This window comes from Rattus rattus, chromosome 5 (genome assembly GCF_011064425.1).
Source record: "Rattus rattus isolate New Zealand chromosome 5, Rrattus_CSIRO_v1, whole genome shotgun sequence".
Taxonomy (NCBI): Eukaryota; Metazoa; Chordata; class Mammalia; order Rodentia; family Muridae; genus Rattus; species Rattus rattus.
This window is the reverse complement of record NC_046158.1, coordinates 49,999,124-50,019,996: the sequence shown is the minus strand read 5'-3', so window position 1 is coordinate 50,019,996 and position 20,873 is coordinate 49,999,124.

The following is a 20,873-nucleotide window of genomic DNA, read 5'->3' as shown; positions in this document are numbered from 1 at the left end:
TACATAGATGGGCGTGAATTCTATTTCTCGCTTCTGGAACACCCCGGGGCACGATGGAACCTAATTGTTTATTTGTGGAGTTACTTGGCGTGTTTCCTTCTGGGTTTCCCTTAACTCGGTTAAGAAACTTCTGCCGATCCTCCACAGGGTTACTCAGCATCCCTCCCCTTCAGCAAGGAAACCACTCTTGTTGAGTTTCTGTAAATCAAGTGCCGGTGAGATCCACCCGGGTAGCGTCTCCATCCGTTTCTGTCTGAAAGACACAGGATTTCAGATGTAGACGGGCTCTTTCCAAATACTTGCTCAGCACACCATAGAGATGACAGAAGAGAGAGAAATCAGGTCCCCAAAATGGGCCACCACCCTTTCGTGACAGCCTGGCTCAAACTCTTGGCTAGGACCTGAGATACAACACTTACATTCCCCGTATGCAATGGAAGGCAAGGAGGGGCAAAGCCAAGTGGGGTCAAAATGGAAACAACAGACAAACTTAGGGCTTCTTAGTGATTCCTAGATGTGTGGCTTCATGACTTTGTTTTTTTTTTTTTGTTTTTGTTTTTTTTTTTATATAAATAAGCACCTTTCAAGTTTAAACCATGCACCGGAGGCTGGAGGTGGAATTTAGTTTGTAAGAGAGTTTGTCTAAAATCAACTCAGCCCCATATAACCCAGGCAAGGTGGCCCACATCTATAATCCTGACATTGAGGAGGGGGCGGGGGCCAAAGAATCAGGGAGTTCTCGGTTATCCTCTGCTGTGTAGTAAGTCTGAGGCCAGTCTGGGATATATGGGAACCTATCCCAAAAGGAAACGAACAAATAACCACAGAACCAAAAAAGAAGTTCTGATTGGATGTCTTCTCAGACTCTCAGCCATTCCGGCCCTCTGTGCATCCTCTCTCTGCTGCGTTATCAAAAGATGGCCTTCTGTACTCTACAAAATCCCCCCTCATTTCCCCAAAGTTTATTTCCTCTTCCTACTGTACCAGGTTACTGCTTTCTGGTTCTAAGCTGATCGACTCCTCCCAGAGCCGTTCCCAACGGCATGCTGACCCTTGCTGCTCAATATTATAGTGGAAAGTGCAAATCGTAGTCAGATGTATCTTCACTCTGAGTGCACTGGGCCGCCGTTTACCGTAACAACGTGAATGTGCGCTCATTATCACGTTCAAGGTGACTAGTGTATGGTCTCACATCCAAGAGTGCACTTCAGAGAAAAGAAAGTATAAATGCATGATTGCTTCCTAATAAATTGAGCAACCCCTTAACGAACCAAAAGCAGCCTACAGAGAAACTATTACATACCGGCACAGAAACGGCAAACCAGACAACTAGGGAGAAGGAAAAAGAAGGGGGAATGGAGATGTTTCCCCACCTTTTATGATTGCTAATTTAGCATCCAAACATACGGGAGCACCCTCATTTGGAAAATGTTCATCATGGCTTACCCAACAAGCCCGTATAGAGGTCAGAGTGTGGACAAACATCCTCAGAGAGCTATCTCACTGTCTTCTAGGTAAGATACAGGCGATGGAGAGGGGAAGGTTGTCTTAGCTGTGTGAGCAAATGCAGCCATTCGCTCCTGTTCCCATTTCTCTCTCCGTCCCTGTCTGTCCTCTCTGGATTTTACTTGGTGAGCATTGTCTAAAGTGTTGAGATTGACAAAGGCACCCTAAAGGAAGTAGGTCAGTGTCTTGTTTATGAAGCATCTTACATCTGCGTCTGATTCCCCAGCCGCCTGATAAATTCAAGTGAATGATAAATGTGAATTAGAAAAGCCTGCGCATTTGATAGCAGGTCATCCAGTAGAAACCTAAGGAAAAACACTGTGCTGTGCAGAGCAACATCAAAAAATGTTGTATCGAGAACATACAAGAGGAATGTCGGTAAGAAGGGGATGAGAACTCTCACTGTGCACAAGGGAGTGCCCACCTGGGCCACACTCAGGCTCCAGATAGTGCTCGAAAATGGATGGTTTAAGAGACACAGACCTGGATGGATGGGAAGAGCTCATAAAATGGATGAAACTCAAGTTTGGATTTAAAGGCCATTACTAGGTAAGGATAAATGAAACAAACAAACAAAAACAAAATAAAGCAAACAAACAAAAAAAAATAGGCCAAAGGCATTGGTCGGGAACATGTGTTTGAGGTCTACTGAGAAAAGTAATTGGGCCTTTGACAAAGTCCAGGAAGGACCATAATTACATGAGCAGTAGGGATGCCCAGAATCTGAAAATCTGACAGCAGCCTAAGGATTGGGACAAACTTCTAAAAGAAGACAGTGGCTCCTGGTTGTAGGCTGGGCTGCCCCAGGGCCTCCTGAGAAGGATGACTCAAATTATGCAAATACGAGTGGGTCGCGGAATCAGGACTAAGTATTTTAAAGGCAGAAATTCCCCAGGTCTGAAGTCTTAGCCCACACGCCAGACTTCCCATGGAAAGTGTCCGTGTGTGTGTGTGTGTGTGTGTGTGTGTGTGTGTGTGTGTGTGTGTGCTGCTCTTCTACCTACATTGGGATCCAGTTATCTTCCCCTGAGGCTGGGTAGAAATGTACGTCTATGTCCATCTACCGCAGCAATCAGAAGGAAAAAGGTGACCCTGTGCGGCCTGAAGGGTGAGGTCATAACGGGCAGTGTGGCTTCACACATCCCCAAGGAAGGATTCTGCAGTTGTCACACATAGAGGCCACATGGAAATATCTGCAGAGCCCTCGTCTTCTGAGTCTTCTCGCTGAGACCTCCCAAATCACTACCCAGACAGCAGACATGCCCACCATGCCCTGTCCTCACCAGAAAAACCTAGCAGCAAAGACAACGGTCATTTCTTACCACCTGTTTAGCTCTGAGATAACGTGTTCCACGCCATTCTAAACCCAGCGAGTACATCTTGGCCTTCGGAAGCCACCATTCCAACGTTCAGCAAACTGTTTTCCATGAAGGATCAGAGGGTACGTATTTTAATCTTATACCTGCTGGCTTTGTGGTATGAATGTAGCCATAGTCAACAAACACCGGAAGAAACAAGGCTCGCAGAGTTCTAGTAATTTTTTTTTTTATTTTTATTACAAAAATGAGCAGTTGGCTGAGTCTGGCCTTAAGACCTGACAGGCTAGCCTCTGTCCTAGATTCAGAAGTGTTTTGCAGTAGGTCTTGCGATAATAGCAGTGCCAAATTAGTCCTCATGGCTGAATCAGAGAAACAGAGATGGGGACTAGACACCGTGGCCAGGACTGAGTCACACAAGCAAGAGCAAACCAAAAGTCTAGGGTAGCATTGTCCTCTCCGGTCTCTACCTCTGCTAAACAGTCCCCGCCCCCCACCATGGTCGACACATCCTCGGAGCTATCCTAAGCTGGAATCCTCTCACCCTTCCTCCCGTTTCACTCTGGCCCTAATTGCCCCACATCAGCTCTGTTCGCCACCGTAATCTTGAGGGTTTTCCTACCGGATCAAAGTATAACTGATTTGTAAAACCCAGTCGCCTGTTCCTAAGCGCTCAGAATTCATTTCAGAAAGCGCAAGGGCTCTCTCTGCGCATGGTACGTGGAGCTCAAGGATGGGTAAGAATGCATCCCATAGTCCAATTCCTATTCCTTGAAACGCCATCCGCCATGAGCCTGAGAAAGTAGCCCCGAGTACAATGGCAGGCGCCTTTGTTCGCGCCTCCTGAGAGCTGGTTGCTGTTGGGTCCTTGATAGCTTTAAGTGCTGATTTCACAATGATGGCGGAGTAAGCTGTACTGAGTTCACAAGTTCACATCACAGAACACACTGAGCAAGAAGCCTTAATGAGCGGCAGGAGGACTGGGAGCGAGCCAGAAGGCTCGCCTCTCCTTCCTCCTGGTTTTAGAGGATTCTCTAATAAGGGATAACTGGGAGAAAAAGGAGAGAAACTCAACTCAGGGTAACAGCGGGAGTCCCCCAGCAATCTTCTAAGCAGCTTCCCCAGAAGGCCTCCAGCCATTCCTGGGGACCGGAAGACTTAATGAGCACAACCCTCCCTGCCTGTGGGGCTGAACACCACCACTAAAGCGCTTTTCGCTCGGGTCCCTGCCCTCTGGGATCAGCCGGCCACTCCGAGAAAGCAGAGAAGGGAGGAATTCTTGGCAGCCTTGACCCAGCTGTTGCCGGATGAGATAAATATATCCACTTTGTCTTATGTAAGGGGTCGCTGAAATGTAGGTAGCTCGAGATGCTAACAAGATGAACTTGAATTTAGTTTCTAGAACAAATGGAATGTAAAAGCAGATACAGGGACAAAGTTTCTCTCCCTTTCCATCCTCTTTTTCTTTCTCTGGCCTTCTTTCTCTGTCTTTCCCTCCCTTCTCCATCCCTCTTCCATTTTCTCTTCCTCCCTCCCGTCTTCCTTCCCTCCCTCTTTCCTCCCTTTTCTATCTTTATTTCTTTTCTGCATCAGGGTCTCTGGTCCAAGTTGGCCTCAACCTCCCTCTGTAGCCAAGGATGACCTTGGTGTCTGTTTCTTGCCTCCTCCACCCGCCCAGGGCTGAGATTATGAACATACCCACCACACCCTCTTTATACAGTGCTAGAAAGAGAACTTAGGGCTTCATCCTCTACAACTGAGCTCTGTCTCTAACCCTGAGAGATTCTATTGCATCTGTCCACAAAGAGATCACAAGAACAGGCTGCTGCCACTCCCAAATGTGGACCAGCACCTAAAGATACGTGGGCATTGCAGCAGGAGAGAAACTTGGTAAGTCCAAACTGCCAAAGCAGGGATGCTTTGGGGACGATGTGAATGGGAGAAGCCTTTCTTTCCTTCTGTTGCCTAACTTGTGACGGATTTATAAGGAAGCAAGACAGTGTTCACCGTGAACTATCACCTCATCTTGGAGGAACTTACATGTTCTTTCAGGAAACACTTGATTAAAAGGTGTTAAGCCAGAGTGAGCTCATGCTCTCAGGTGAAAATGTGTCCAGAAGAATTACTTTGAACTGTAAAAGGCAGGGCTGTACCTCTGCTCTGGGAAACTGCAGAGAGGCCTTCTACACAGTCAGAGAAGCTCTAGCAGGGTGCTACACTTAATCCAGATGAGGAAGGGGTGAGCTGGAGAGGCTCACTGATCTCCATCCAGCCATGGCCCCCCTGGGATACCAATACCAAGCCATAGACAAGCCCTGTCCTCCCATCTGCAGAATGGGTTCTAATTAACCATCAGAGACAGACTGCCCAGTCACTGAGGGATCCCATGCAGAAAAGCACTGGGAAAATCTTCATGTACTCTATAGAGAAATATCATTATTTCTATGACATTCTGTATAACTATAGGCAGAATTCAATAAGGAAAGAGAGAAAAGAGAAACAGGAGTAACCTGGTGGCCATGCGTCTTTATCCCTAAGCGTTCGTGGGTCTAGTAGGCACCTTCTCATACGAGCATTGCACTTCCTTATCTTGGAACAACTGCCCTTGTCAAAGCTTTGAAGAAAGGGAGAAATGGTCTCTGCCCCACTTCATCTACCCTGGAGTAGGAAGAACATTTGTTAGCTGAACATCTGTTATCTCTCTACCTCCCTACCCATTCAAATTCATCTCTCTCTCTCTCTCTCTCTCTCTCTCTCTCTCTCTCTCTCTCTCTCTCTCTCTCTCTCTCTCAACTCCCCCCAAACCCAACCCCTCAAAGCAAAAACAAACGAACAAACAAAACCTTCCCCCTACAAAAGCACACACAAAACCAATAGAGCTCATCTTGTGTTGGCCGAGGAGTCCGGAGCGTGAAGCCCGCTGTGGAGCGTGGTGATAGAGCGCGAAGCCCGCTGTGGAGCGTGGTGATAGATCGCGAAGCCCGCTGTGGAGCGTGGTGATGGAGCTCGAAGCCCGCTGTGGAGCGTGGTGATAGAGCGCGAAGCCCGCTGTGGAGCGTGGTGATGGAGCGCGAAGCCCGCTGTGGAGCGTGGTGATAGAGCGCGAAGCCCGCTGTGGAGCGTGGTGATGGAGCGCGAAGCCCGCTGTGGAGCGTGGTGATAGAGCGCGAAGCCCGCTGTGGAGCGTGGTGATATACCCAGTCACTTCGTTGGAGAAAATGGGTTCTCTCTCTCCTAGTAGGTATTGATTGCAAACAGCTTCTTAATTAAGGGTACAGCTTTATGCCCTCCTTCCCTCTCTGGAGCACACATTTCTGACGTGTATAAACCGACGTTTTGACCTATCTATGCGTATCTGTGAAGCCATTGTGGTTAAGACTGTGAACCCCTTACCCCCAAGGCAATGAGGGTGTGACTACTGACTACAGTCAATCCCTCCTGCCTCTCTTTGACCCCACCCTCCATTCCCAGTGACTCCATCTTTAGGCATATAAGGTCTGTGTTTTTGTCAATATAGATTTGTAAAATGAATTGGATTCTACCTATCCCCTCCTTGCTTCCAAATGAATGAGGCTCGGACTATGATTTAGTTATTTAGCTTTTCTCAGTTCCTGGGGGAATTACCCCTAGTCTAACTTTCTATAAGCTAGACTCCCAGTGCTGCTCCTCCAATACTCACTGTGTGTATCTTCCTGGGCTATTTCTGCTTCACCAGTTTGTCCTCCTTGGGGTTCATTTCGCTCAGGCATGTGCTTCTAGTCCATCATATCTCATGGAGACCTTCAGTTCTATTCCACTCTTCCTCCTTCCGTCCTCTTCCTCCTCCTTCCTCCTCCCCCTCCTCCTCTTCTTCCTCATGGTTCCTACCTGTGACTCCCAGCCTGGTAACTGAAACCCCACCTCTTTCTATTCTCCCCAGTAATTGGCCACAGCTATTTTTATTTAACCAATGGTTTAAAATTGGGGAGCAAGGTTTACACAACAAAGGCTGTTATATTTGGGAATTCACTTGGCTTGGGGTAGCCAGATCCTGGGGTACAAAATTTAACATTTGAATACATAGCACCACCAGACCAAACCCCAACATAGATTGGTCTCCGCTTTCCAGAATTTCATGTAAACGCCTTCCTCACTGTGCCTTTCTTTTCCAGCGTGGCCTTTCACAATTTTTTAACTGTCTTGAGATTCACGCGTGTTGTTCCATGACTGATACATTTCTTCTCATAGATGAACAGAATTCCACAGTGTGAACACAGCATACTTCATCCTCTCATTTCAGCATCTCGTTTCAGCGTTGTTTCTTCCTTAGGATGAGTCAAATTTCCATGAAGTTTTGTGCCCGTCTTTTCATGGATATTGCTTTACCCTTTTTGGACAAATGGGTTGGGAGCAAAATTCCTGAATGACACTGCTGCTCTACGTTTAATGTTTCAAGGAACTGACAAGTTGTAGAGGAGTTATTGCCAACCTAGAGCAATCAGGTCTTGAATGTGTAGCTACCTAACTGGATGGACACAGCTCCTAGCCGGACGGATTTCAGAAGGATGGCACCGAGCATCCCGTCTGCTCGTTTCCCGTCTTGCAAGCTCTCCACCTCTTTTGAAGTAGTTTGTTGGTTGTATAACTGAGACCGAGGACTCTTTCTGTATTCTGAGTGAGTGCACGTCAGTTATAAACACCACCGGACATACAGATAATTAAAAATAAAACCCATCTGAAAGAGTGATTTTGCTGTCACATGTAAGAAAGCTTTATTTCACCAAAGATTGGGAAGGCTTTCATCTGCACTGTCTTCCTGAAATTCCTCAGCTTCAGGTTTCTCCTTCAGGGCTATCATGTGATTTTATTTTTTATGAGATGCTAGGTACAAGTGACAAGAGGCTTTCTCCAGTTCTGCACTTCTGTGAGGGCTTCTTCTGTGAGGGTTTCTTCCGTGAGGGTGTTTCGACGTGCTAGGCGGTTTGTGGTTTCATCACATTCGTTAACTGGTCAAAATACAAATCTTCACGTGAGGACCCTGACCGGCAAGGCCATCACCCTAGAGGTGGAGCCCAGTGACATCATCCAGAATGTGAAGGCCAAGCGCAGGAGAAAGAGGTCATGCCCCTGACCAGCTGACAAGCTGATGGAAGATGGCCGTGCCCTTTCTGATTACAACATTCAGAAAGAGTTGACCCTGCCCCTGGTCCTCCGTCTGAGGGGTGGTTGTTAATTCTTCAGTCTGTATTCCCGGTGGGCAGTGATGGCATTACTCTGCACTCTAGCCATTTGCCCCAATTTAAGTTTAGAAATTACCAGTGTCAATTACAACTGAACCTCTGTTAAAAATGTTAATAAAGGTTTTGTTGCATGGTAAGAAAAAAAAGATGCTGGATATGTGTCAGTCTCCTCTTCCTCCTCCTCTTCTTTCTCCTCTTCTTCCTCCTCCTCCTTTTCCTCCTCTTCTCCCTCCTCTTCATCTTCTTCCTTCTTTTCCTCCTCTTTCTTTTTCTCCTCCTCCTCTCCTCCGTCCTCCTCTTCTCCCTCCTCTTCTCCCTCCTCTTCTCCCTCTTCTTCTTCCTCTCCTCCCTCCTCCTCTTCTCCCTCTTCTTCTTCCTCTTCCTCCTCCTCTTCCTCCCACCTCCTCCTCCTCTTCCTCCTTTGTCTCTGTTTCCCGCTTCTGGATAGATGATTATTGTCCTAGCATCACTGTTGAAAATCCTATCCTCTCTGACGTTTACATTTTTGTTCAGAATTCATTATTCAGGAGAGCCACTTTGTTGGAAAATGTGACAATAGCATCTAACGCATTATATGTCGACTTTAAAAAGGAATCGGTTGTGGCTGTGTGTTGCTCTATTTTGGGAATCATTATTCTGTTGTGCTGATCTTTTTGACTGAATCCCCTCTGGTCCAACACCACATAAGTCAAGCAACGCAAGCCTCCACCTCTGCTTTCCTCAGAGCTGTGAGGCTGCTGATTTCCACTGGATTTGCACTCCACATATGAACTCTGAATCAGACTGTCAATTTCTATTTTAAAAAGAAACTATGGAATTTGGGCTAGGATTATTTCGAAACTTCAGGTAAGTTTTAAAAGAATGGACATCACGATGACTGAGTGTTCTGACTCATGAATACAACATTTCTCTCAATGTCTCATAGTGTCTGTGTACGTGCATGATGTGTGCATGTACATGTGCCTGTGCAACTATGTGTTTGTCATGGCACCCACATCAAGGTCAGAGGATAACCCAGGTGTCAGGCCTCATTCCCCAACCTACTGTTTACTGTTCTCTTCCATTGTGTGAGCCGACCAGCTAGTCCACGATTTCCTGGGGTTTTCCAACTTTGTCCCCATAGGAGTGCAGGTTATAGATGCATGTGCTTTTACATGTCCTGAGGATTCAAACTGAGGCCCTTGTACTTACACAGAAAGTACCTTCCCCCTCCCCAGGCCTGATTTCATAGGTTTCAGTATGTAGGTCTTTTTTACTTTTGTCTAGTTGGCTTTTAGGATATTCCTAACAGTTTGCATTAAAAATTCTCAATTTCAAAATACACTTTAAATTTGTCATTGTTCTTGGCTAGTGTACAGAAATCCTGTTTTTGTATCTAGGTCTCTAATTTTGAGGCCACACTAAATTCACTTAGTTCTAGAAGCTTCCTTCAGGCTCAGTTTTCCTCTGCATAAACCATTTGCCGGTAGACTAAGGTCACTATGCAGCTGTCCTTCTTTAATTAAGGCCCTTGTTTCACTTTCTCAAAACTGTCCTACTCACTACTGAGTTCCAGTCATGAGAGTTGGTGTTCATGCAAATAAATTAAAATTAAATACATCAGTACTAAAAGTATCAAAAACAAAACAGTGAAAAGAAAATTGAATTAAAAAAATTGAAATGTGGACAGTTTCAGTGGCTTTAAGTCAACTCCGAGTAACCAGAATCTCTACAGAGAAGAACTCGAATCAATAATCAATAATATTAAGATGTCCCAGGCTTTATGAAACGTATTAACATAGAGAAGCAAGAAACTCAGCGGAACCCAAGCACTCAGAGAAACAAGAAGAAAACTCCACCAAGGTACGCCATTTTGTTAAAAACCAATGACAAAGAAGAAAATCTTAAAGGAAGCTAGAAAAAAAAGCGGATGGAGACAAGTTAGAGAGAGAGAGAGAGAGAGAGAGAGAGAGAGAGAGAGAGACCAAGGGAAGGAGGCTCGCCTGCAGAAAGCTCCAGAGAGCAGTCTGTCAACTCTGAGAGAAGCGCCACTCCAGAGTCTGTGCAGCCGTAAGAAAGACACCACACCCAAGAGTCCATGATTAGCAGACTATTAAAAGGTGCTTTAAAAACCCTTCAAGCAAAAGGAATTTTCTTTTTCACTTCTTCACTTTACATCCCACTCACTGCCCCCCTCCCTGTCACCACCTCCCATAATCCTTCACCCCCATCCCCTTCTCCTCTGAATGGGTGGAGGTCCCCTGGGCATCCTCTCCACCCTGGCACATCAAGTCTCTGTAATGCTAGGCACTTCCTCTCCCACTGAAGACAGACAAGGCAGCCCAGCTAGAAGAATTCTGCACACAGGCAACAGCTCTCGGGATAGCCCACCCCACCCCCCATTTGAGTTGTTTGGAATCCACTTGAAGACCAAGTGCACATCTGCTACATATGTGTGGGAGGCCTAGGTCCAGCCCGGGTGTGCTCCTTGATCAGTGGTTCCTTCTCTGAGAGTCCTGAGGGTCTAGGTTAGTTGACCCCTGTGGAGTTCCTATCGCCTCCTGGGCTTCAATCCTTCCTTCTATTCTTCCATAAGAGTCCCCATGCTCCATCCGTTTCTTTGTTGTAGGTGTCTGCATCTGAGTTAGCTGCTGGGAGAGAATTATTCATGATAGAAATATGCATTTACACAAAGATGAGACAGACCAGTCTCGATGACACAATATACCCAGAATTCTGTCCAAAGGCTTACACAAGAGGGAAAAAAGATACTTGGCAGTTTATACAAACACAGTGTAGCAGTGAATGTAAGAGGAGGAAAGGGAGGACTACTAACAACAGGGGACGGAAGCCGGGAGTGGTGGCATGGGCCTTTAAGCCCAGTTCTTGGGAGGCAGAGGCAGAGGCAGATGGGTCTCTGTGAGTTCAAGGCCTGCCTGGTCTACTAAGTGGGTGCCAGGACAGCCAGGACTATTACACAGAGAAACTGTCTAAAAAAAAAAAAAAAAAACAACAACAAAAAAACAAGCAACATCCCCCCCGCCCTCCACCCCAACACACATGCAAGTCATAGCTCGAGAGGGCTTTCTTGATGGTGGACCTCTGAGGAGGTGTAAGGCACAGACAGTAAAAGACCCAAGTTTCAGGGTATATTTATTTCTTCACCCTCCTCCCCTTCCCCCTCCCTACTCCTCCCCCTCTTTCTCCACTCTCCCCCACTTTTCCCCCTCTGAGGACCTTATCTAATCCTAGTCTCCAACACTATGTAAAGTCTCATGGTGAATTACACTTCCACCCTCTCAGCACCTCACAATGAGGATTAAATTTGAACACATGAAGTCTTCGAGGGCACATTCAAACGATATCCAGACCATAGCATCAGGCTATGCTAATTGGAAGCAAACACTTAGCTGGGCGTTGTGGCACAAGCCTGCTATTCCAGAATTCAGAGTTAGAAGCCAGAGAGAACATCGGTTTGGTTCATATTCTGCTATAGAGGAAGTTCAAGGCCTTCCCAAGAGACCAGATTGATGAACAAAATGATGAATTAAGTACATTTTGAAATAAGTAAACAAAAGCACAAAAGAGTTAGAGGCTCCTGGATGCTACAACCATGCCATTAGAATTAGACACTACATGCTAACAACATTTTTTTTTTATTAACTTGAGTATTTCTTATATACATTTCGAGTGTTATTCCCTTTCCCGGTTTCTGGGCAAACATCCCCCTCCCCCCTCCCCTTCTTTATGGGTGTTCCCCTCCCCATCCTCCTCCCCTTGCCACCCTTCTCCCAACAATCTAGTTCACTGGGGTTCAGTCTTAGCAGGACCCAGGGCTTCCCCCCCCTTCCACTGGTGCTCTTACTAGGATATTCATTGCTACCTATGAGGTCAGAGTCCAGGGTCAGTCCATGTATAGTCTTTAGGTAGTGGCTTAGTCCCTGGAAGCTCTGGTTGCTTGGCATTGTTGTTCATATGGGGTCTGAGCCCCTTCAAGCTCTTCCAGTTCTTTCTCTGATTCCTTCAACGGGGGTCCTATTCTCAGTTCAGTGGTTTGCTGCTGGCATTCGCCTCTGTATTTGCTGTATTCTGGCTGTGTCTCCAGGAGAGATCTACATCCGGCTCCTGTCAGCCTGTACTTCCTTGCTTCATCCATCTTGTCTAATTGGATGGCTGTATATGCATGGGCCACATTTGGGGCAGGCTCTGAATGGGTGTTCCTTCTGTGTCTGTTTTAATCTTTTGCCTCTCTATTCCCTGCCAAGGGTATTCTTGTTCCCCTTTTAAAGAAGGAGTGAAGCATTCACATTTTGATCATCCGTCTTGAGTTTCATTTGTTCTAGGCATCTAGGGTAATTCAAGCATTTGGGCTAATAGCCACTTATCAATGACTGCATACCATGTGTGTTTTTCTGTGATTGGGTTACCTCACTCCGACCATTTGCCTATGAATTTCATAAAGTCATTGTTTTTGATAGCTGAGTAATATTCCATTGTGTAGATGTACCACATTTTCTGTATCCATTCCTCTGTTGAAGGGCATCTGGGTTCTTTCTAGCTTCTGGCTATTATAAATAAGGCTGCGATGAACATAGTGGAGCACGTGCCTTTTTATATGTTGGGGCATCTTTTTGGGTATATGCCCAAGAGAGGTATAGCTGGATCCTCAGGCAGTTCAATGTCCAATTTTCTGAGGAACCTCCAGACTGATTTCAGAATGGTTGTACCAGTCTGCAATCCCACCAACAATGGAGGAGTGTTCCTCTTTCTCCGCATCCTCCTTTTTAGCATCTGCTGTCACCTGAGTTTTGATCTTAGCCATTCTCACTGGTGTGAGGTGAAATCTCAGGGTTGTTTTTGATTTGCATTTCCTTATGACTAAAGATGTTGAACATTTCTTTAGGTGTTTCTCAGCTATTCGGCATTCCTCAGCTGTGAATTCTTTGTTTAGCTCTGAACCCCATTTTTTTAATAGGGTTATTTGTCTCCCTGCGGTCTAACTTCTTGAGTTCTTTGTATATTTTAGATATAAGGCCTCTATCTGTTGTAGGATTGGTAAAGATCTTTTCCCAATCTGTTGGTTTTTGTTTTTTCCTAACCACAGTGTCCTTTGCCTTACAGAAGGTTTGCAGTTTTATGAGATCCCATTTGTAGATTCTTGATCTTAGAGCATAAGCCATTGGTGTTTTGTTCAGGAAATTTTTTCCAGTGCCCATGTGTTCCAGATGCTTCCCTAGTTTTTCTTCTATTAGTTTGAGGCTAACAACATTTTGATGGAAGGTGACTTGCTTATATTTACTGTTGAGCAATGGAGATTTCAGAAGAATAATCATGATCAGAGATAAGATGTAGCATTTCATGAAGCTCCATCAAATGTATAAAATTTCTGAGTGTTTATGGCCTTAACCCCATATCTGTGAAGCAGAAATTGCAAGAAATTCAGGGAGAACCAGGAAGTTCTGCCACACTACCCCATGATTTCAATGGAGCCCTCTCAATAACCTTGGGAACAAGAGGACAGGAAATGAGTAAGATCACACCTTCACTGAACAACACTATCAACCTCCCAGAAGTCTTCACACCACCATCCAACAGCCCCTGGCCAAGTTCTTCTCGAGCACAGATGGGAGCCTTGTAAACATGGAGTGTGTTTGTCCACTCAGGCAGCTGTAACAGCATGCCACATGCTGAGGGGATTATGAACAACAGAAATTTATTTCTTATGGTTCCAAGGCCGGGAAGACTGATATCAAGAGGCTGACACACCCACTGCCCAGTGGTACCTCTTACCACCCCTCAAGTGGCAGAAGGAGTCAGTGTATCTCCGAGGTCTCCTTTACGGAATCCTGTGGATTCTACAGGGCTTCAATTGTGATGTATGCATGGTTACAGAGCTATGATTATGATGTCACTTGCAGACAGGTCGATCTTGTAAGCACTAGCTCTTACAAGTTGTAAGAGCAGAGTTAGAGCAGTGTGTGATGTGGGGCTAGTCTTTCTCTTTTACTGAAGCAAGGCCCTTTTGTACTCTATCCCCAAAGCCTGTGTGTGCTTCATGCTTACGGCATAGCGCGGGGGAAATCCAGTGCCCCTGGCTCTGAGCGTGCCTCAGTGCTTTCTTGTAATCTCTGTGAGAGGCTCTTGCCCTGATCTCAGTTTCCTCATGTGGATACCTGCTCCAGGCATACTGAAGACAACGGTGACCCCCTGCAGGTTCCTGTTTTTGCCCTTCTGTCCTTTCAGATGCCCTGTCCTGTAAATCGAGTGCAGTCTCTGTTCTTGTCCACCTCTGCAATGCAAGAATTCATGTCTCTGACTGAGCACCTAGTCCTCGAGTACAAAGACCAGAAACTCCCAGGGCGGAACTTTAGGAAGTAGTAAGGCCCTTTGGTTGTTTCTGCTTTGGGAGATCACTACTCTTTGTGGATTAATGTTCACACAGAATCTTGAACATCATTTCTGTATATTTTGGCTACTGCTTGGCTGTTTCTGATCCTAACCTGTTTTTCATAATATGCCATTTTCACTGTAAAATAACAAAGTACTGTGACATCAGCAAATGTATGACTTAAATGTATAACTTTCTAGGTTGTCTAGGATCCAACTATTTGTACAGACCAGAACTTCTTAAATGATCTCCAGTTATTAAACATCTAGTTTAATTGAACGTGAAGTTTAATGTGCGTGTCACTGCAAACACTGATAGGACACCTACACTTTAAGCTAAGTATTTTTAAAATGTCCCCAATCGCTTGCTTCAGGGACATCCCTAGAAGTGTAGCCCCGGTAGCAGATTTTTACTGTACAGATTTTTGAAGGATTTTTGGGTGGTTGTCTAAGCAGCCTTCTAGAAGTTTCTATACCTTCTGGCTTTCTTTTATTTCCTTGCTCATTTATTGATATAACTCATATTTTCCTCAGTGCCTAAAGTGTTTTCTTGAGTCATATACTTGGTTTTCTCACAAGAGGAAGGACAAACCTTGTGGCTTGAAAGCATGGCACTGTTGGCCCACGTGAAGGCCCTCGGAGCTGTGGCCAGCTGGCGTTTGCTCCCTGGTGTCTGCTCTCCCACGGTTCTCCTTTCCAAGTTCAGGCTTCACAGGCCAGTAAGAGGAAACTGTCACCTTCCCGGGGAAGATGTAGATGATCCTGAGTGTACGAGACCTAGGAACAGGATGGGGACAGTTTGTGGCATCTCAAACTTGGAGTCTTGGTGATTTTGGTTATTTTTGGGAGTTTTTGAATATTTGTTTTTGCTGCTTCCAAAACGTCCAATGAATACATTTCCAGCTGTGAGTCTCCGGGTCACACTGAAGGATGTCTGAGGGGCCCGTGCCTCATCCAGGGTAAAAGGGCACGTTCTTGACAGCTGCTGCAGAAGGGAGAGAGACAAGAGTTACTAAGGGGAAAAGGATGTTAAAGAAAAAAAAATATGCTCTATTGCGTACCCATTGCCATGGTGACCTGCCTTGTCACAACTCAAAGTGATGGAGTCGAGCAACCACGCATGGAGACCTCTGAGGCTGTAACGACGGAATAAACCCTCCTCCTTTTTCAGTTGATTTATCTTGGGTATTTGTCACAGTGCCAGAACGATGCCTGGAGTAAGAAGAAACTATGGGAACTTCCTTATCAGCTTTACTGCGGTCACATTTGAAGGTGGGAAAGGGTGCAGCTGGTAAGAAGAGGCCCAGGGCTGGCTCGATAGGTCCAGAAACCTGAAGGGTGGTCATGGGTCTCGTACGTGAGACTGGTTTGTTTAACAATAAGGTAAAGAAGGCTACCAAAGAAATGGCTTTGATATCCTCCCCTGCACTCTGTGTCTTTCCTCTCTCCTTGCCTCCCCCGTCTAGGATTTCCATTGCTGGCCTCTGTGGTAAAATACCACAGTGCTTTGGCAACACCGTAAATAGTCCTGTTGGAATCAGGCCCTTCCGGACAAGAAGCGATTTCCACGCCTTCCAACCCAGTGTGTGGTATGGGCAGAGTCTGACAGCTGGGACGCAGCGGCAGCCAGGGAGTTCGCTCACTTCGCAAAATGCACAAAATCGGTCTTTATCATGACTGCCTCTGCTTTTCCCGAGGGCTGAAGGAGATAATGAAACATTAAGAGACCCCTGTATTTTGCCTCTTATTTGGAACCTTTCAGACACACACACACACACACACACACACACACACACACACACACACACACACACACACCATTGCTTCTTTTTATTTTTAACCGCCAGATTCAAATGTTACCACCGATTGCAGCTGCCATCTTAACTCATTCCCGTCAGTGATCTGGCTATTTTATACAGTGCGGAGGAAGTGCCTGGTGAGATAAATAGGACCGTGCAGCTTCAATTTCACTTTAGAAGAAATTGGTGCTTTTCTCGGGTTAAAACTACCGCCACAGTATTTACTCAGTTTTCCAATTATAATTCTGGTCTTCGTGCCAGAGGTTCCAATCTCCTAGCAGGGAAAGCAGTTCGAAGGCATTTCTCTTCATTTGTGTCTCCGCTGTATTATTCCAACATAATCATACCGCAGTTGGGTGATTTATGTTTATAGTACACCATTTATATTTGAGAACATGCATATAGATATTGCAGTGATCCTAATAACTGCATTCCACTCTATTTTCAGTGGCCAGAAAATGCAATATTCCACCACATTGAGTTACAAAAGCTACATAATGTAATCTCCCCGGAACATTTATCCAGCACCTAATCTGTGCACTGTCAAAAATTTTTCATTGTTATTGGAAAATTAAGACCATAACAAGCCTCGCATTGGTATATATGTGACTGTTTTACACTTCCCGTGGTTAAGGCTAGCATAATACATAATTCATTTTCTTCTCTCTCTCCATTAGAGAAATGATTAAAACCAAATGCAAGCGATTTACATTAGAATTTGAGTTCTGCTAATTGCACAGAGATATATCTTCTGGTGGAAATCTAGCCTTTATTTCCCTTTGTGGAAGCAGAGGGCTGAATACGGGTGTCTCAAAGTGTCCAGGGTAGATAAGTCTAAGCATTGGCTCTTTGAAACAGGTGAAGTCAATTACACTGAGAAAAGGTTTGCTCAGGAATTGGTAAAATAGATCTGGGGTCTGACAAATTTCCCAGACTACCCAAAGATCCCATAGCAAGCCACATTCCTCCTCCCCAAAACTGCACAGCCTGTCCAGGCCATTGCTAACGAAGAACAAGCCATCTCATGGTTTCTTTCATTTTGCTTTGGTTTCATTTTTCTGAGACTTGGTCTTGCTGCTTAATGCAGGCGGGCCTTGAACTCATGATGTGATCCTCTTCCCTCGGCTGCTAGGGCACTAGGCATGCACCGTGGTGCCTTGGCTCCCTTTTTGTGGATTGGGAGTTTGGAAAGAGTTCGACGCAGTAGTTTTGTCTGGAGGTGCAGCTAGGACCAAGCCACCCTCCTCCTGTGAGGTCTCTGAAGCATTCAGGGGGCACAGATATTCCTCTCTTGCAAGTCTTATGTTCTTAAGTTTCTCTGTGTGATGCTGTGGGCTACTTTGGGTTTCCCACAGCATGGTGACCTTGGAACAGTCACTCTGCTTCTCTGGCTGTTGACAGGGCCAGGGTCAGGGTTGCAGGAAAGAGGCAGAAGCTGCCTGCAACAGCTTCTCCAGAGAGACTTCAAAAACCCCACGTGCTCATGGCCACCTCCTTAGGTTGGGTGCACCTAAGTTGGACACTTGCTCAAGTTCAAGACGGGGAAGATTTTAGCCACACACGGAATGACAGGAGTAGACCTGTGTCTCGGCAGGATCGTCCTCGTCCTCTTCAGCCTGGGGAGCTTCCTGGAGGTGCTGGGTAACATCTCATGGCTTCTCTCCTTCTCTTCTGACCCAACTCAAATGCTGATTGCACCCCAAATCAAAGAAAACACCTGTATTCCGGGACGACAAATGACACAGTGTCCGATGAGGCCAAGATCTATTTTATCCTGTAGGGGACCCAAGATGCAAGGGTCACACTTTGCACACCCACATCTTGTCCTCCTTGGTTCCCTTCACCCTTAACCAATCTCTCTCTCTCTCTCTCTCTCTCTCTCTCTCTCTCTCTCTCTCTCTCTCTCTCTCATCTCTCTGAATTAGGGATAGCATTTCATAATGGGATAGATGTAACTGTGTGATCCTGGTCTGTGGGAAATTAATTCACTAAAACTATGTAAAACATGAACACATTACGTATGAAAGCAGCTATTTTGCTACTGTGACAGCCCCTCTGTCCCTCTGCATTTAGTCATGGAGAACTCCGGTGCCTCTGCTGCTTGGTCACAGTGATTCTTGCATCTGGCTGCCCCAGGACAAAATTCTTGGCGTTGTTTGATTTCTGATTTTTTCCATTCCTTGAAGATACTATTGAGGCTTTAAAAAGAAAAAAAAGCTGCACTAATTCAGAGCCTTTCAACTGTAGGTTTTGTAATTTTCTCACAGGCCTAACTTAGAAAACTGAGGTGGGCTCACTGGCCTCAGAAAGTCACGTGAGGTTTGAGGCTGTCTGATTTCAACATGTCCCTGTCTCTCTGTTTCTGGTTCATGAATACCCCTCAACCTGTGGGTTGGCCTTACTTCCATCTGCCATAGAGGTACCTCCCCAGGACTGGAGACCGCAGGGAATGTCCCTCTGACCTCCATGGTGTCAGTGACAAAGTTTCTATCCTGCTTGCTCCCTGCTCAGAATTTGATTGGCTTTGGCTGTTCTATATACCCTTTCCCTGAGCCAGTTCTTTTGTCCTAAGACTGGAGTTGGCCCTGTCTGCATGGGAAGGGAAGGGTACTGTGGGAGAACTGCGACCTGCATACTACAGTGACGGTCAGACTCCGTTCTAACCACTATGGTCCTGAAGCCAGAGACCAGTCTTCTGCCTCTGCTCATTCTTGACTTCAACTCACCCTGTACTATCAGAGGATCATCCCAGAGTCTCCCTTGTTCATGTCAGCCACATTCCTCCTCCCCACATTATCTCTCAAAGACTCCCAGGGATTCCCAGATATCATCTAATCCAGGGAATGCCACCACACACTGTGGTGTCCTGTCCCCATATCTGGGGGAAGGATTCTGGTTCCTTCCCCCAGCTCAGTGCATGGCTCCCGGTTTTCCTAAGCTGAAAGGCCCTGGTTGCCTCACCTTCTGATCTTGCTGTCACACGAGATGCTTCCCCACCCTGTGTTCTTCAGGAGGCTTCTCTGACCCCACTCCCCTCCCCCATACATGCTGGGGCTAAGGGAAATGGAATTCTTAGACTCCCAGGCACTGGGAATTTGTCTCTCCCAGGGAAATCCTATAATTCCATCAACACTTTTTACAGACCCCATTCCTGTGCCCCAGAGCCCAAGGTTCTTCACTGAGAGAGGATCTGGGTGGTGCCGACAGTTCCAGAACAGAGAAGGACTGGGATGTGTCTGGAATGATGTGGTCTGGTTCCAGAGATGGGGAGTTCAGACAATTTCACCTTAATTTCCTTTCAGAATGTGAAACTATGGGAAGTCATAGAGGACACTTGACAAACGAGAGAGAATATGTTGTTAACAATTCTTCATTTAAGTTGGCAAATGTGGGTAAAGGATGCTTTGATGGATATAACTACTCCTTTGGAACATTTTATCCTGCAATAATAATCCATCCTATTGTGTGATAAAGTAATTACAATCACCACTCAGTGTCCCGAGTGAGAGCAGAGGAGAAGAAATAGCTTTCATGCTGGCTTTCTGCTTTTTGAGAGCTAGAAAGCAACGTCTCTTTATGTCTCAATCAACAGGGCAAATGCTTACACTGAATGTAATTCAGCTGCAATGAGAAGATGAGTCTTGGAGAGGGAGGATGGGAGAGGTGCGTGGGCTCGGAGGAAAACCCATCTGGAGAAGACAATATCTTCCTGGTCAAGGGCAAACAGTGTGGGAGTGAAATGGAAGCAAGAGGAAGGCTCAAGTTAATAGGGAAGGTGGTGAAACAGGGCAGAGGGTGAAACACTGGAGCCATAGCCAGGCCAGTGGCTTTCATAGACTTTGAAGGGCGCGAGGCCACAGTAGGGTGCAACTTAATAGCAAAGTCATAACCAAGTACACATTCTAGTGTGTGAATGAAAGTTGGGCAATGCTGGGGAAACAGTGGCATGTGTATTTCCTCTAAAAGTATTTGCCCCATGCCTGAGTCTGATCCAGGATGGGTCCTGGAATGCTGGTTAAGGGCAGTGAGGTAGTGAGGAAAGGACAGACACACAGACACTGAACTCAGGTTGGGTTCTATAAATGCTACTATTGCAACCTGCAATCCCAGGATGTTACAGCACAGAGGAAGGGGCTAGCTCGTTTCAGTAAGAGGCCCCTCTGTAGGCAAGCAGCCTCAGGCTGTAAGTAAGCATCCAGAGATGCTGCAGCCCCTGGTCTTTGCACATATTAATCAGTGGTTCGTAACCTCTCATACGAGGACTCCAGAGCAAAGCTTTACCATTTCCCTTGAGCCTGAGTCACGTTGGCTTTGCCAATTGTTCCTTGGGTTCCTGGCCTTTGGACTCCCATGTTAAAAGACACATTTACTCAGGCCCCATCCACTCTCTATACCTCCACATTTTGGTGTTTAATAAAAGCAATTATTGGGAAATTCATGGGTGATCGAATGGCAAGTGGAGCCCCCAGCATTTCCTGATGACCCAGAAATGGAACTCAGAAGATAAGCAATGCAGAAATGGGCTCGCTCTTTCCCACCACATGCCTTGGTTACCAAAGCCTCACCACCGACTCCCACCTGTGTGTTCTTGGGAACGCCTTTTGTCCACATGAAAGAGGATAGACTTAGGCCGGATTCAATGACATGGCCTTGTATGGTTAGTGAAC